The 17,793-nt window shown below is 35.0% G+C and overlaps 1 long non-coding RNA gene across 2 annotated transcripts; it reads right to left on the bottom strand.

Annotated features, from left to right (window-relative positions):
• Nucleotides 1–5,850: 5,850 nt before the first annotated feature.
• LOC142617831 (uncharacterized) lies at nucleotides 5,851–9,233 on the bottom strand. 2 transcript variants are annotated; one of them, XR_012841064.1, is made up of 5 exons: nucleotides 8,718–9,233; nucleotides 8,446–8,474; nucleotides 7,640–7,739; nucleotides 6,469–6,545; nucleotides 5,851–6,188 (listed from the first exon to the last, which is right to left on the bottom strand). It is a non-coding gene; the product is annotated as an uncharacterized LOC142617831 (long non-coding RNA). The 2 variants fall into 2 exon arrangements; XR_012841065.1 differs by lacking the exon at nucleotides 7,640–7,739.
• Between the last annotated feature and the right edge of the window lie 8,560 nt (nucleotides 9,234–17,793).

Genomic DNA, 17,793 nt, shown 5'->3' with positions numbered 1-17,793 from the left:
TAGATTTTATTTCCCGAATTTTTTTAAGTTTTATGGCAAATTATTTATACGAATGATGCCACCTAGTTGCTAGATGAAATGGTAGTCACATTGACATGAACTTGGCTTGACCTTTTTTCTTAAACTTTTAATTTTTGTGAAATATATAGATTTTCATTCAAATTCCATGTTAACGGAAACTTAACCAACATTTAACCCATACTCTGCTAAAAGTTGGAATAATCATGGATCTTTTTTTCTTTTTCTTTTTTTATTATAATGGGAACAGTCATGAAGCTTCTACATAATGACTCAAAAATATTGACATAGTGGATCATTGTAGACCAAGTATGTACTAGGGGTTTGAATAGTGGTCAAATGATTAAATTTACCACTTTCGGACAATTTGAACATTTGGGAGAATTAGTACATTATTATTAAGTCAAACTTTGGGCCACCCTATAAAGACTAACAAAGAAATAGATGGCTAACCACATGAAATTCTCCAACAATCTCATAAATATATGGTGTACCAAAACGTCAAGTATTCATGAATTTTTGTTATTTGTTGGAAAATTTTCACGAGAATTATAATTCTCATTAAATACATAAATTCTATCTCACATTTCAGGTTAAAAATATTAAATCTCATGTTAGGGTCACATTTATATGTAATTGACATATCATTTAAAATCACATTTTACTTGTATTTGAGTCTTATTTGTAGTGTTTTTAAGAACATCATGAAGTACTTTTAATTACAAGTGGTAATGTGGACGTAAGTGCCACCTAGATTATGCCTTGACCAAGTAGACCAGGTAGAGAGTGGATAATGAAGTCGCCACCTAGATTAAGTTAAAGAATTGTGAATATAGCACCCTTCTATAAAGGACTAATCTAACTAGAGCATGTGTCCAAAGATTAGAAATATGGATGGAAAGGTATTAGGCACCCAACCACATCTGACCAGTGGGTCGGCCTTCACTTATTGTGTTCTACATCCTAATTCTATCAAATAATCTTCTAGTATGCATCCCCCCCCCCCCCCCCCCCCACACACACACACACACACACTAAGTCTATCCTAAACATGCATCTAGCACACAATCCTAGAATACATCTATTATGGCATAACATACATCACATTCATAACCTAACATTCATCTAGACATGGCATAACATACATCCCATATTCATCATCCATCTCACCACATCATCATCACATGCATCTCATGACAAGCCTAACATACATTTAGGCATAGTATATGTGATACCATTCATCTAAGCATCCATAGCATCTCATCCGGGCAGCATATATCATCGTATCATCCAAGGCTAGCAGGCACAGTACTGTATATACATAGCATCATCTAATATAATTTTATTATTATTTATGAATAATAATAATAATAATAATAATTTATGTTTAGCATCAATGTAAAGTAAAGATAAAATATACCTTTCGGCCTTTAAATCTTTATGCTAATTCTCTGATGTTATCCTGGACCGGAGTGGCCTCAAGTGCACGTATAAACCTATCTGAATCTATCCCAATTGGAAACTGAAGAAACACAGAGAAATAAAATAAGCATATCAAGGTTAGAACATGTAAATACTCACTTTGAAAAATATTTGAGCAACAAAAGCAAGTAGCTTTAACAAATCAGACATAGTTATTAAGGCAAAGAGGGTTCAGCCTCCCTTGATCCCCAATTCCCTCAGGTGTACCGTCAAGTCCAAGAATACGATTACAAGCACTAACAAAATGCCTCGCATAATCGTAGGTGTGAAAACTGGGAAAAAGAAAAATCTCATCTTGGCTATGCATATTAAAATATCAAGATACAAATAGAGTAAAAACAAAGAAAAATGACAGGGAACATATAAATTTTCATATAGACGTCAGATCACAAAACATGTGAAGTTCCAATATGAAAAGATGCCAATGAATGTAATCCTAAACCCAAACAGTCGTACAAACATGAGTAGCACACTGCGCATGCAATGAGACTCTTTTTCTTTTTTTGTTGGTTTAGTATCATATATTTTTCACATATTTCAATTTGAGGTTTCAATTTTTCTCACAAAAATTGCACATTTAGAATTACTAATATGATCAGAAATTTCATAAGGTTAGATCTAAAAAATGAACAAATCCACGCACAAAATTATGATTTCAATGTTATTTCAGTAGTCATTTTTAGAGCTATCCTTATGACATATATGACCATATTAATAGTTCCAAATGCGAAATTTTTGTGTAAAAAAGTGTAAACTTTAAATTGAAATAAATGATAAATATATGAAAAATAATAAGTTAACCATTATTTGAACCCCTATGATACATGAGATTATCCGAACCCCTATTTTTGATTCATTGTAGAATATAGTAGATCCATGATATTCTACCTTTTAGCAGAGTATGGGTTAAATGTCGGTTGAGTTTCCATGAACATGGACTTTGAACGAAAATTTGTAAATTTCACGGGGAAAAAAAAGTTTAAGAAAAGAGTCCAAGCCAAGTTTATGTCAATGTGAGTAAGATTTCATCAAGCACCTAGGTGGCATCATTCATATAATAAGTTACAATAAAACTTAAACAATCTTGAAAAAAAAAATATGTAGTAAGACTTTCAAAATTGGAGACATCAAAATTTTTTGAAAAATAACAAAAAACGGCTAGGAAAAAAGTGATTTCGCTTTTATTAATTATGCATGGAAAGAAATTAAGCATGGCTGTTTGCAAGGACGACTTGATGTATTTAGGGGCCTAAAACGGAAACTAAAATTGAGACGTTTTATATATTTAAATATGACTTTAAAAAATTAATATTATTTAAATTCTATTATCTTGTTTTAGAAGCAAAATTATTACTAATTAACGTGAATTGCGTAGAAATGTTTTTTGAGAGAGTTTATAGACACAAAAAATTTGACAACTTTTCACACCTGTTGATATGGTAGATTGATTGTGGTAAGTAAAATGATGATATTAATAGTAGACCTAAGTGAGAACTAATAAAAGTTTGTTAACTCAACGTTTATGAAAAATGTTGTGAATTTTTTTTATGTATTGCACTTTTCTTTTTTTTGGAGAAGTGCTACATTTACAATATTTTTTAAATCCGAGAAATAAAATTGTTACTAGTTTTAATTCAAATTCACCACTGAAATTACTTTTTTGCTATCAACTACTGTCTGTAACAACCTGCTACTAAGGATTTATTGTAAAAGTGTTGTGAAAAATGTTGGGAATATAACATTTCTCTTTTTTTCTTTCTTGATTGTCATTTGATAAAAAAAAATATCATTTTATTTAATAGCTAATATTTGGGCTTAATTAAATTAAAATTTGGGGCATTTTTTCTACTTAGGGCCTTAGGCGACCACATCAATTGCATAGATCTTTCTCAAAAAAAAAAAAAAAAAAAAAAAAAAAAAATCAATTGCGTAGACAGTGGAGCCGGCGCTGGCTATTTCACACACAGCCAACCAGATTTTCTTTCATACATCATTCATCACCTATTTTCCAACCATGCATCTTCACTAATTTATTCCAAAATTAAATAAGTATAGCCCATCCTTCTTTTTTTCTCACCAAAGACAAAAATCTGCACCACATTCCTTCAAGAACTTTAAAGATTCCCTAAATACATATAAAACTGCATGAAACATAATATTGGAGTTAGCGTACCAAAATTGCAGGAGTAGAGCATTGTGCCAAAAACTCTTTGGTGAAAAGAGAACTCCCAATATGTGCCAGATTGAAGATTTCTAAGGCTGAGATTATCATCTTTAGACTTACAATGGAAGAAAAGCACTTCATTTCCAATAAGAAAAGCAAGGTCATTGACAATTCGTACATAGTTCTTTTCAAAAAGTTTGGATATCACTATAAAGTTTTTTTTTGGTTTTTTAGAATTTATGCCAAAGGTTATGACAATAACAAGCCAAAAAAAAAAAAAATGATAATTAGGATACTGTTCTCTGATTCAATTGTTTTTTTCCAATGTTTCGAGAAGGTATTGGGTTGCACTTAAAATTTACATTCCTTTTGTTTTTATAGCTATACATGTCGAATAGAATATGACTCCCCTGACTCATGCTTTGTTTTCTGCTTTATGCTCTACTAAGTACTAATACATAGTTGTTTTAAAAAAAAAAACTACATAGTTCACCCAAATACTAATTAATAGACCATTAATTGAACTTTAAAGTGTGCCCCTAGGGCATTAGTTAACAAAAGTCATAAATTATAAATGAATAAATATTGTAATAAATACCTATTAATTATTATGAAAAATACATGTTAATAATAATTGTCATAATAAATACTATAAAGACACAATAATAATAAATATTAAAAACTACCATAATTATCAAATTTTGTGTTCTATACAAAATAAAATGTAAAGAAATTTTATTTTATTTTTTGGATAAAATCATCTTCTATTGAACTTTCCCTTATATTGCACAAGTTACTAGCTAGTATACTTTAATTTGAAAGACAACGTATTAAATAATATTTCATTGACATGTTAGTTTTTCCAAGTAAGAAATTGTATAAATTTTATTGCGTTTATTTTAAACCCTTGACCCAAAAAAAACGACAATAATTAAGTAATTTATTTTAAGGCAAAAGTTAGGGCCAAAAAAAAAAAAAAGAGAGAGAGAGAGAGAGAGTGAAACAAAAAAGGGAGTGGCTGATTTGACCACAAAATAGGATGTCAGGAAGACCAAAAGAGAAAAATGTGTCAAATTAAAGAAAATTAATAGAACCAATGAAGACCAATGAGAAGGCGATGAACATGACAATGATTTTTGCACAAGAGTCAATGAGAGAAAACAGGGAAAAACTCTTCCAATACTACAACAAAATGTATTTTCAGTGGCGAAAAAATTCGTCACTAAAAATCTAGTTTTTCGTCACTAAGAACCTTTAGTGACGAAATCGGACTTTTAGTGACGAAACTCATTTTGTCGCTGAAACACCGTCACTAAAAGGCCTGGTGTTGAAAAATTTCGTCACTAAAAGTCCGATTTCATCTTCTTCTTTTTTAAACTTTTAGCGACGAAAACGTTTTGTCGCTAAATGTTTTCCTCCCTAAAAACACCATTCAGTGACGAAAATATTTCGTCACTAAAAACACTTCAGTTTATTAAATCATATTTAGTGACGAATAATTTCGTCACTAAAACTATTTTCGGGTACATATTTTGTCACTAAAACTATTTTAAAGAAAATCCAGGCACATATTGCGACGAAAATTTTCATCACTAAAACCATTTTTTACAAAATTTTGCTACATTTAGTGACGAAATATTTCGTCACTAAAACAATATTTTATTGCTATATTTGTGACGAAAAAATTTGTCTCTGAAACTTGATATTAACCTATAACTTGTTATTACATTACTAAAACCTCACATTTGAATAATACATTTATTTCAACAACACATTTATAAAAAAAGATCCATACATTCCACAAGTAAAAAATAAAACAAGTATCTAATTCAAACTCCTTCCATACAATAATTGTTTGCAACATATACAATAACTCAAGATGTTTTATAACACACAAAAAGTGTAGCATAATATAATTAGAACTAACGGAAGATGTCCTCATATGTCTTCAAGTAATGCCAAAATTAAATCTCCTAAAAGCCACCAATAAGAAATTTGCACAAATATAAAAACAATACTACATTAAAATCGTAAAGTAAAAATATTAATTATGTTATAAGAAACATTTCTAACAATGCATTAAGAGTAGTCACACCATGTAATGTGGGTCAATTGCTAAAAGAAAGTACTAACCAAAAAATGTTTTAACTTGAAGTTGAACCACCCACCACAAAACCAATCACAAACATCACAACTATAATGCTTACAAGTATTGAAATCAAATAAAATATTATTCATCACATCTAATCAACAATACTCATTCACATTTGCAAGAAATGAAAAACACTTTCAATATTAGTTTAAACCACCTTATAACACCATGCAAGCCACCCGCTTGCTCCAATACAACATACCACAACAAATCCAATTTTCAACATCACAAGTATAGAGTTTTATAAGTTTTTAACTAGAATTTACTTACTTTGCTCAAGCTAAGTTTACAACTTTCAGAAAAAATCCAAAGTTAACTTGTGTTCTTCACCTTGTTCCTCACAATTTCTTCAGCCACAAAAGAGAAAGAGAGCTGGAGATAAAATAAAGATAACTTTAGTTAGCTTTAGCCCACATACAAAAGGAAAAAAAAAAAAAAAACTTTTAGTTTACTAAGAAATGGATAACCCACCAAAAAAAAAAAAATCAAAACCAAAATTAGCTCAGTACTTAAGCTTAAGCACAAACAAAACCAAGTGAATCTCTTGAACTCGATCCTCAAATCCAAATGCAAATCTAACAAATACAACTGATTAGTAATAGTTCACATGATACCTGAGTTTATCATTCTCTTTATTAAATCCACATTATACCTGAATGCTCTGGTCAAACTTGACCAACTCTGACTCAGTTGCTAGGGAGCCCATGATAGCTTAACATTGCTAGTTAACTGCACATACATTAGAATATACAAGTTGTCATCATCATCCTCATACATTAAGATATATTCATTGAACTCATTCCCCATATTCAGTTATAGCTTGCTAGCTATTTGAAAAGCATGAATCCAATTAGAATTTGAAATCAGATTCTTAAAATAAAAAAAATAAAAAAAGAAGAAGAAGAGCATTTATACTTCCATAACACCATATTTATGACCCAAATTGTCACAAAGACATGGAAACCAAAGTGAACTAGTACCATTGTAACTGTTTAAGTCATAGGCATGGTAGATTTACCACATAATTATTTTATATCAATGGATAATCTACAAGTACATGGCAATTTTAGTGTAATCCTTACATATACAATAAAATAGCTTTAAGATTAACAATCTAATCAAATTTAACCAGAAAATAAGCTAAGGTACGATGTCACCCATGATTTACAAGCTGGACTTGTACATAACTTTAGGATAAACCTTATATAGCAATCAATAATTCCAAGAACACAACAACAGATAGGAACTTATGATCAATAATTATCAATTTAAAAAAAAAAACTTGCACTAAATAGAACTACACAAAACAAACAAACTTTGTAAGTAACTTGATTCAAAGCTCTAAACTTTGCACAAAGCATAAAACATACCCCCCATCCCCCCAAAAAAAATTTATCTTTTCCCTCAACTTTCCTATTATCCAAGAAGAGAGCTAAGTAGCTAACACACTAACACACACAAATTTCTCAAAATAAATAAAAGCACAAATCAAAATAATCAGAATTCCTTCAAACAAAAGCACAAATCTCCCAAAATCAAAATTCCATCATTCAAAATGCTTTACAATTTTTAAAAAGAAAGCACTAAAATTCACACTATTCATTCCACTATATGTTCATGTTTACAACTTAAAACTACCAACTAAAGTTTGCACCTGCATCATAACCCCAAATGTGCAAAATATAGAATAAAAACTTTAAAAAATAATAATAATCAAGAAAAGAAAAAGGCAAAGAAATCAGGCATTTCTTTTTCTTTGTTCATTTTCTTCTATTGACATCTTCATTTCCCTTTTCTTTTATACAAAATTCAAGGCGTTATACCTCAAATTGAGGTGTCAACTCTGCAAGCGCGATTTCTTTCTCTAACCTTACCAAGCTTTCACAAAATCACAATTTTTTTCTGTCTGTGTCATATCTACCCCTACAAGGCCCATCATCAAACCATCAACTCCCATAACAAACAATATCCAAAAGAATTGTTTCACAGTTTGCAAGAATTAAGATATACCCAATTAAATACATGATCTACCTGGCAGAATTAAATTCCTTTCTAAACTGCTCAATGCAATGAAATTTTGTCATTCATTAAGAGAGAAAAAAAAGTATTCTAACGATTTTCCAATCCTTTTCCTCAATCTTTTTGTAATTTATGTTAAAAGTAGGTGCTATTCTTTTAAATAAAATACAAGTATTGAAATTTTCTACCCACCTATTCCACCTTAACCCAAATGCCCATTACTTACTATGCAATTTCCTTATCAACTTTCAAGCAAATTCAAAATGTTTACAACAATGTTACCATATATGAGATTCAAACAATAAACATGTTTATCTCTTCCAATTGCACCCAACCAAGCACTGCTTACACAAAATTCAAGTGCAACTAAAGCTACCCATGCTCATTTTTCCAATTACACAACAAAAAACTACTCCATTCACAGCATTTAGATCACACACACACGCACACCAAAGCCAAACAAAGAAAACCCATTATCAAATATCCAAAACCCAGATCAAATTCGCAGCCAAACTTGCTGAAACTCAACCCCACTCACACAATCAGATCCGTACACATACAAACCTTTAATACTTTCACACACAGAGAGAAGGAGAAAGAGTAAACAAACCTTTGTATGAGCTGTGAGCATATCTACCTCTGTAATAAGATAAATACAAAAACCTTTAACACCCAAACACCAAAAATAAAATAAAATAAAACCAAGAAAACCAATTTCATAGTTAAACAAAAAAAAAAAATGATATAGAAAGATATAGAATCTTTGCTAGAAAAACACTCTGAAAATCAAAGCCATTCCAAAAAAAAAAAAAAACTCAGCCACCAAACCAAGAAATCAAAACACAGAAAGAGAGGTAACAAGAAAGAAAAAAGGAGACGTACAGATCGTGGAGAGGCGAAGCGTCGCCGGCGCAAAGGGGAGGCGAAGAGCGAAGCGTCGGGGTTTGTGCTCAGATCGGCGACGATGTGCTTGGGTGGTTCTTCAATCAGCGACGACGTGCTCAGAATCGTTGCAAATCGTTCTGATTGGCGATGGTTCAGGTGGTTATCGGCGATGGTAAGATGGCTTTTCGACGACGATGTGTTCTAATCGGCGATGGTTCAGGTGGTTATCAGCGACGGTAAGATGGCTTTTCGGTGACGACGTGTTCTTGAATCAGCGACGATGCTCAGGTGGTTCTATAATCAGCGACGGCATGCTCAAGAATCGTTGCAAATCGTTTTGATTGGCGACGGTTCAGGTTCTAATCGGCGACGGTTCAGGTTCTCATCGGCGACGGTTCAGGTGGTTCTCATCGGCGACGATTCAGGTGGTTCTCATCGGCAACGGTACAGGCGGCTTATTGACAACGGTTCAGAATAGAAGAGGTTCTTTTGGGTTATCGGTGGGTTGGGTTCTTTTGGGAAAGAAGTTGAAGGCTTTTAGAGAAAATAGGGATGAAATAGAAGGTCTTGGTATTTATAGTGGGCTTTAGTGACGAATTGGTCCGTCGCTATTGCTACTTATTCGTCGTAAAATGTAGTAGGTTTTTAAGCTTTTAGCGACGAATTTAAGTTTCATCACTAAAGACCCAATCTTTCTTAAGATTTTTAGAGACGAAATTCATATTTTGTCACTAAAGCTAACTTTTAGTGACGAATTGTGATTTCGTCGCTATAAACATGGGAGTGCAAAACTATTATTATTTTTAGTGACGAATATTTTTCGTCGCTAATTCTTTCTTATAGTGACAAAATGATTTTCGTCACTAATACTATCCACAGCAATACCTACAATGACGAAATATTTCATCACTAAAAATTTTAACTTTTAGCGACGGAATATTTCGTCACTATAGATTAATTAAACTCGTGCCAAAGTTTCCCTCTGCTGGCACCCATTTTTCATATCACAATAGCGACGAAATTTATATTTCGTCACCAAATGTTATAATTTTTTACATTATTAGTGACGAAATCCATATTTCGTCACTAAAGCTATATTTTTAGCGATGAAAAATATTTCCTCACTAATTTTCGTCACTAAAAATACATTTTGTTGTAGTCTTTCATAACGTGAACTCGTCCTACATTACAACCTTTGAATAAAGACCTTCTTGAAGTCTTGCGGATTGTAGGCACACCTTTAGCTTTGATAATATTTCTCTTGGATTAAAAAGAAAAATTGCTCGGGAATATCAAGCCCCACATGCTGACATCTTTAAAGACAAAATTCCTTAAATTCTCAACTGAGTTGAAATTTTTTTCTTAAACTTGGAGTACACCCTTTGTTTTCTAAAAGTTCAAAAGCGTGTAAAATACCTTTGAACGTTTAGACCCCCAAATAACAAATTACCAATTCAAGCTTATAGACAAACAATGTACATGCAGAAAATGTAAATAAGCTAAAACGGAATTGATAACATAATCTAAACCAAATAAAATCACATCCGCAGCAGAAATTAAATGGAAAATATTAAGGGAAGAGAGATGCAAACACAAGGACAACACAACTATGTGTTATTGAAGAGGAAACCGAAGCCATCAGCAAAAAACCTCTCCGCCGCCCTCCAAGCGGTCAATAATCCACTAAAGAATGTAGTTGGGATACATGGACAACAGAAGACCCTCCAAGCCTAATCTACCTAGTGTACCTAAGCCCTCCAAGCTCCTACTCCAATGAGGTTGCGTCGAACCTATTTCTTCTTTAACTTACTGAATTTCGTTACAGCCCATAGCATCAACCAATGTGAAATTGGTCTCTTCTTAATTGCTTCCCAAAGCACCAAACAGCCTTCTCACAGATATGGGTATGGTGAGAAAAGATTTTGGTAATGTACCTCTCAAGGATGTAACAATGGAGAGGAAGAGAGTAAAGAAATTTGAAAAGTCTCTATGTGAAGATTGTGGATGAGTCAATCTTGTTTTTCTCTAGGGTTTCTCTCTCAAAATTCTCTCTAGAAGCTCTCTACATTTCGTGGGTATAAAGGGTATTTATACTGGGGTGAGAAAGGAATACGAAGAGTCAAATTTTTCCAAACAGGGCTGGCTGGCGACTTAGCCTTACGACTTGACTGAGTCGCGAGTTCAAGCCACGAGCAAACAGAATGGCCAGACTGGACTTTTTGTCCTGTAGTGCTCCAGCTGGCATGACTATTCAACTTCTCTGTACGCTTCACTCGTGTGCATCATCTGGCGGCTTGCAAGCCGTGAGCCACCTGCGAGATCCAGCCACAAGTCCCTGCTTCACTGCACAGTCTTGAGCATTTCTTCACACTCTCTCACACACTACCCTTACATGAATCCCACCTAAATACAAGATTTCTAAGTACTTAATTACAAGCAAATTGGCACGGAATAAAGCCAACACAATGGTTGATAAATTATAACCTTACAATCTCCCCCTTTGGCTATTTCGTGACAAAACCCTAAAACAAACTTTAGACTTAACATGTGAGTTGGGAACAGTTGAACAAAACTCACTCACACCTAATTCTAGAATCTGTGTAGCTCTTGAATCATAAGAACATGTGTCTCCTGAAACACAACACCATAATATGATCATTGCATGCAGAAAAACTTGTAATGCATATGAGACAAGCACAATGTGATCAAGCATAATGGAGTAAAGTAATAGACCAAAGCTTGACCATACAAGCAATCACTATAAAATAGTGACCACAATGCTCATTCACACTTGGAATGAACATCCAGACATGCAAGCTATTAAGCTTAAATGCAAAGAATCATTTACATGTCCAACACTCAACCAATGCACAATACATGAAGTATATGCATCTAGGAACACGATCCTACTAGGGCACAAGAGTGATGTACTTAAAGCAGTGCATAGCAAAACATCAAGTACATAACCATGGTACAAAAACATAAAGGCTACATAAGCATGGTACAAACCATAAAAGCCTACAAAATATGGAAAACAAACCCTAAAAGCTTACAAAAACAACATGGGTACAGATGAAAGCATGCATAAATACTGAAAAAATATCTTAAATATATATGATCCTTGAGTTTAAAACAGCAAGAGAAAACCAAAATGGCAAAAAGTTTAACAAAGTATTTAGCAAACCCATAAAATATCCAAAACATAACACCATAAACTATAGAGTGAAATCATAAATTAAACAAAGTTTTTGGCATGCTCCCCCTTTAACTGAAACTCCCCCTCAAGAGTTGCCCTTCAAAAATTCTCCCCCTTTTTGACCGGAATGGCCAAAGGGTCACTGCTGAGAGGAGAAGCTATCAAACTTTGCTGAGAGGATGTTCATCTGATCTTGAAGTGCAATTAGCCTATCAGATTATTCATTCTAGACATCTCTGAGCCCGACAATCCTCTCTAGGATGATCTGGAATGCATCTGAAGGTACAACTGATGAAGATGAAGCTCTACTCCTCTTGTCACGACCTCTTGAGCTTGAAGCATATCCTACAGCTTCGGTCTCAGTGTCCATGGGTTCACCTTCAGCTTGTTCACCTTCCTTTTCATCACCTGGGAGACAAACTTGTATCCTTGTGATGGTCTGTTTGTTGATGGCTGAGGGTACAAACATGGGACTGATATCTTGAGGGATGGGAACATCTTTCAGTCTAAAAAGCCTCATAAGAAGGCTAGGAAAAATCAGCTTGGCCCTAGAGGTTGTTCTAGTCTCATCCACAATGGTGTCAAAAATGTGAGAGCTAATGTCTATGAAGGTGTTTTCCTTGAGCTCCATGAGAAATATAGCTCTAGCATTATTGATTGTAGTCAGCTTCTTAACTGGGTACAAATTGAACATCATGATGGTGGTTAGACACCTCATGTCAGTAGGGAAGACAGTAGTGTTGAGGCATCTCCCCTCTCGTGATCCACCAATGCGAGATTGGACTGTCTCTATGGATAGCATCTTGTCCTTGAAGTTGGTGAAGTCATGGTCCTTTAATTCTTCAAGACCTAGCACTTCATCTATATCACCTACTACTATCGTGAATTCCTTTCCCCTTATCCAACAATTCAACTCATCTTCTCTCAGTACAACATTTGCATAAAATTCTCTGATAAGAGACTCACATACCACAGGTAAGTCACTCAGCAACTTATCCCATCCCTTGCCCTCAAAACACTTTGGAATGAAGGTGTCCTTCAAATCCACCAAATCTACAAATCTTTCCTGAATGATGGGTGCCTTTACGAAGAAGTCTCTATATCTCTCAAAGTGTTGAGTTGATCTAAATTTAGTGTTGTCCATTTTCAGCCTTTTATCACCCTTCTTAGCAGTGGTTTTCTTCTTGGTAGGTGACATATGCAAACATAGCAGAAAAGGCCACAAAACAAAGCACAATAGAAAGAAAAAAAAACCATTAGGAACATGGTTAGTATAATAAAAAATAGCATAAATAAAATACCAACAATCAGTTTTTATTCAGTTGAGAGTCAAACATTGAAAGAGATGAAAAATAACAGAAAGGATAGAGCATCCTATCAACAGGACCAATGCAAAGCTCATTGTGATAGCGGCCATAGCTACACAAAATAAGAGCACTAAAAGACACATTCCCAGGCACATACTACAACAGCAATAAACACCTGTATTGAAACAATGTGTAACACATACAACTAGAAGAAGGCAGATGTCAATGAGACATATCATAATGGATATGAGATGCAAGGATCAACACAAACAAACTCAAACAATGAGACTAAAACATGATAACACCCATACCTAGCATCATAAAAACAAGATCAAACACACCCAAACACCAAAAATAAACAAATATGAACCTAACCCATACCCGAAACAACAGATGTCACAAATCTTAGCAACAACTCAAAGATCCAAGAAAATAGGGCTATAACCATGAAATACTTAGAGAAGATAAGAAAACCCATACCTTTTTCTTAAGGATTGAGGTTGAGATGGTGAAGAACAATGGTGGTTTATGTGAGAAACACGGTGAGTTTGAGAGAGGTGTTTATGGGGAAGGCAATGAATAGACACAAAAGTTCGAGGGAAAACTGAAAAAGCTTTCAAAACTGACTATAAAACGCAAAACACGCGTTTTTCGCAACTGAGTCAAGTCGCGTGCAAGTCGCTAGTATGAGTCGCCAAATCACTTAAAACTAAAATTTTGAAAATTTTGTCTAAGTGTTTTTCACGATTGGAAGTTCTACCCGCGAGGAAGTGCGAAGTAAGCCGCAAAAATCTCTGTGTACCCCTTGCGACTGAACCTTCCACCCGCAAACAAGTCGCCATTTTGAGCCGCGAAAAACATAAAGATCAAAATTATGAAAAATATCCTAAGTATTTTTCGCGACTGAGACATTTACCCACCAGTGAGTCGCGAGAAATCTCTGTATGGGCTCGCGACTGGGGCATGCGACTGGACCAACCCACGACTGAGTCGCCAAAATAGGGCAACACTATTTTTTCAAATTTTGACATTTTTGAAAGAACAAAATACTTTCCAAACACAACTTAAAACATTCAAAAATATTTTTGTGTTTGATCAACATAGATTGAGCATGTGAAAACACATTTAATCAAGTACAATCACACAAATGAATATGACATTCATTGATCATAGGCTTGTGTGATGTGTGTGTGTATCAAAAATGAGATAGTCCTTAGTCTAATGTGAAGCTTCAATGATCAATTCAACCAAGGCATACACAATTAGCACCAGATAATGTGACCCATCTCAATTATAGACGTATGCATATATGACTTCCCACAAAACTTGATAACATAAGGGTGAAGCTTTTCATTTGGCTCCATATACAACATATTATTTGATCTTTTTGAATCAATACATCTCATTGTGAGATTGATGCCAAAAATTTTGATATTTCAATTGATGAGACAACCTTTGGCTTTTTGGGCATCATACAATTTTATATAGGTCGCTTTCCCTTTTTCCTAGTCAAATACTAGTATGTGCAACAGGCTTTTGCAGCTCAATATCTCTTTTCATTTGGAGATTTACATTTGGTGAGCTCTTTTAAGCACAAAAAAAAAAGATGAGTGGGAAGATATATAGGCACAAGTCTATGCATGTCTCAAGATCAACAAAAACATTCACTAATCATTCATGACAAGTTTGAAGATCTATTTACAACAGTCACATAGATGTCAAGATTTCTCCCACAATGAAATGAGTGCATAGGGAACAAGCTATGCTCGTAGATGCACAAGCCCATTAGTACAAAGGTACAAGGCAAAACATGTTTTGAGACATAACTCAACAAGGACAATCAAACTTTTAGGATTTTCTACTTTTTATGTGTTTTTGGATTTTTGACACACAAAAAAAATTGATCAAAAACAGCAATGTGAAAATATTTAAAGTGAAAACAAACAAACAACCAATAAATATACAAATAATCACATTCACAGGACATAGAAAGAATTGATGCATGGACATTTTGTAATGCTTATGCATGAGTACCCTTTTTCACCCACACGTCACGTGCGTTTGGGGTGATATCCCTATAGGATTGGGTACGAGAGTTAGGACTTTCAAACCTTCTTGTGAAGCTTTCCAAGCAGTTGGTGAATGCACCAATCATCTTCATCATGTCTATCATTCCGAGATCACCATTTCGACCTCTTGATGGTTCAACAGCCTAAGTTGTCTTGTCGTTTCTTGGTCCTCTTTACCTTTGATCACTAACATTCCTTAATGCTCTCAGCTTATGACAATTTGGTCGGGTGTGCCCTTGAAGTCCGCAATGATGACACACATGGTTCGTTCGAGGACCTTTTTGCGACCGTGGAAGAGATTTTGCTCTGACTTCAGACCTGACCACAGATTGATTGTGGGACTTGTTCAACACCCGCTGGTCAATCACATTCTTCTTCTTCTCAACTTTTGCCTTCTCCACAATAGGAGCAACTACAGCAGACTCTTTGGCCTTCACAAACTTCACTTCTTTGGAGGTATTCATAGTTGAGCTACTTTCTCCAGTGTATCCTAATCTGGTTCTGTCAAAAAAAGTTTTTTGAGAGGAAAGGACATCATCGAGCCTTTTTGTGGATACGCGCTCTATTTTGGCATTTGCTTGAACCACCTCAAGCTCAAGGAATTTCACCTTGGAGTAAGCTTCGGTTAGTTCTCCATTTAGTGTCTCAATCTCACACTTGGCCTCCTTGTATCTCACTAGGAGACTTCGATAGTCCTCCTCTAATTTCTTCATCTTCTTTACAGTCGCCTTGGCCACCCTTGCATACTCTCCCGACTTCTCAAGGAGTGAATTGTAGTTCTCTCGAAGACCAGTTGTATCTTCATCTTCTTCAGCATCCGATTCTTCTACAATACCCATGGATTCCTCATCACTATGCTCCCCAAGCGCTTGCACAAGCAAATTCAAGTCCTCCGAAGACTCAGCATGAGCAATAGTCATGAACGCCGAGAAATTCCCTTCTTCATCACAACTATCCTCCGAATCAGAAATGGAAGAATCTGAGTCACTGAGTGGTGGCATAAGCCTTCCCTTTTGATCTCAAATAATTTGGACATTCCATTTCGAAATAGCCATGCCCATTACATTCAAAACAAGTGACTCCTTGGGTAGATTGGGACTCCTTCCCGTCTTTCTTTTTGAAGTCCTTTTTCTCTTTCCTGGAACTTGTGAATTTCCCTGTATCACCAAACTTCCCACTGTTCTTGAATTTCAAGAATTTGCGGAAATTCTTTGCAAGGTAAGCAACATCCTTTTCGACTACATCCTCATCCAATGAGTCGTGTGATTCCACCCTTTCATTTATCGTCTTAAGAGCAAGTGATTTGCTTTTTCTTTGATTTGGCAATAAAAGCTCATATGTTTGGAGAGAGTCAATCAGCTCTTGGACTTTGATTTCATCAAGGTCCTTACTCTCCTCAATTGCAGTCACCTTTGCATGGAAGCTCTCTAGCAATGAACGAAGAATTTTTCGTACAACTTTCGAGTCCTCCGTTTTCTCTCCTAAGTTAAACTTGCCAATGACCACTTCATTCAGCTTACTATAGAAAGAGTTAAAGGACTCATCCTCACACATTTTCAGCTCCTTAAACTGAATGGTTAGCATCTGCAACTTGGTGTCCTTAACTATCTTTGTTCCCTTGTACATGGTCTCCAATATCTACCATGCCTCCTTGGCAATGGTTATGTGAGATATCTTGTGGAACTCATCTGGAGATACACCACAAAAAATAGCGTTAAGTGCTTTGCTGTTCGCATTAGATGCTGCGAGGTTTGCCTTATCCCATGTGGATTTGGCTGCCTCCGGCCTAGTCCAGTCGACTTCAACAGCATCCCAAACAGATTCATCTATTGAACATAAGAATGCTCTCATTCGTACCTTCCAAAATGCATAATTGCTACCATCAAAATATGGTAGAGCATTCAAAGATTGAGACCGGTCCATCTCAATGCGGGGTCAAGGATCACGCTAAGGTGTTTAAACCACAAAGAGTGCACCCGCTCTGAGACCAATCGAAAGTTCAAAAAGTGTGTAAAACACCTTTGAACGTTTAGACCCCCAAATAGCAAATTACCAATTCAAGCTTATAGACAAACAATGTACGTGCGAAAAATGTAAATAAGCTAAAACAGAATTGATAATATAATCTAAACCAAATAAAATCACATCCACAATAAAAATTAAATGGCAAAGATTAAGGGAAGAGAGGTGCAAACATAAGGACAATACAACGGTGCGTTATTAAAGAGGAAACCGAAGCCCTCAGCGTAAAACCTCTCCGCCGCCTTCCAAGCGGTCAATAATCCACTAAAGAATGTGGTTGGGATACATGGACAACAGAAGACCCTCCAAGCCTAATCTACCCAGTGTACCTAAGCCCTCCAAGCTCCTACTCCAACGAGGTTGCGTCGAACCTATTTCTTCTTTAGCTTACCGGATTCCGCTACAGCCCATAGCATCAACTAATGTGAAATTGGTCCCTTCTTAACTACTTCCCAAAGCACCAAATAGCCTTCTCACAA

This window comes from Castanea sativa, chromosome 11 (assembly GCF_040712315.1).
Source record: "Castanea sativa cultivar Marrone di Chiusa Pesio chromosome 11, ASM4071231v1".
In the NCBI taxonomy this organism is placed as follows: domain Eukaryota; kingdom Viridiplantae; phylum Streptophyta; class Magnoliopsida; order Fagales; family Fagaceae; genus Castanea; species Castanea sativa.
The sequence above is the reverse complement of the archived record's forward strand: the minus strand, read 5'-3'. Positions and strand labels throughout refer to the sequence as shown.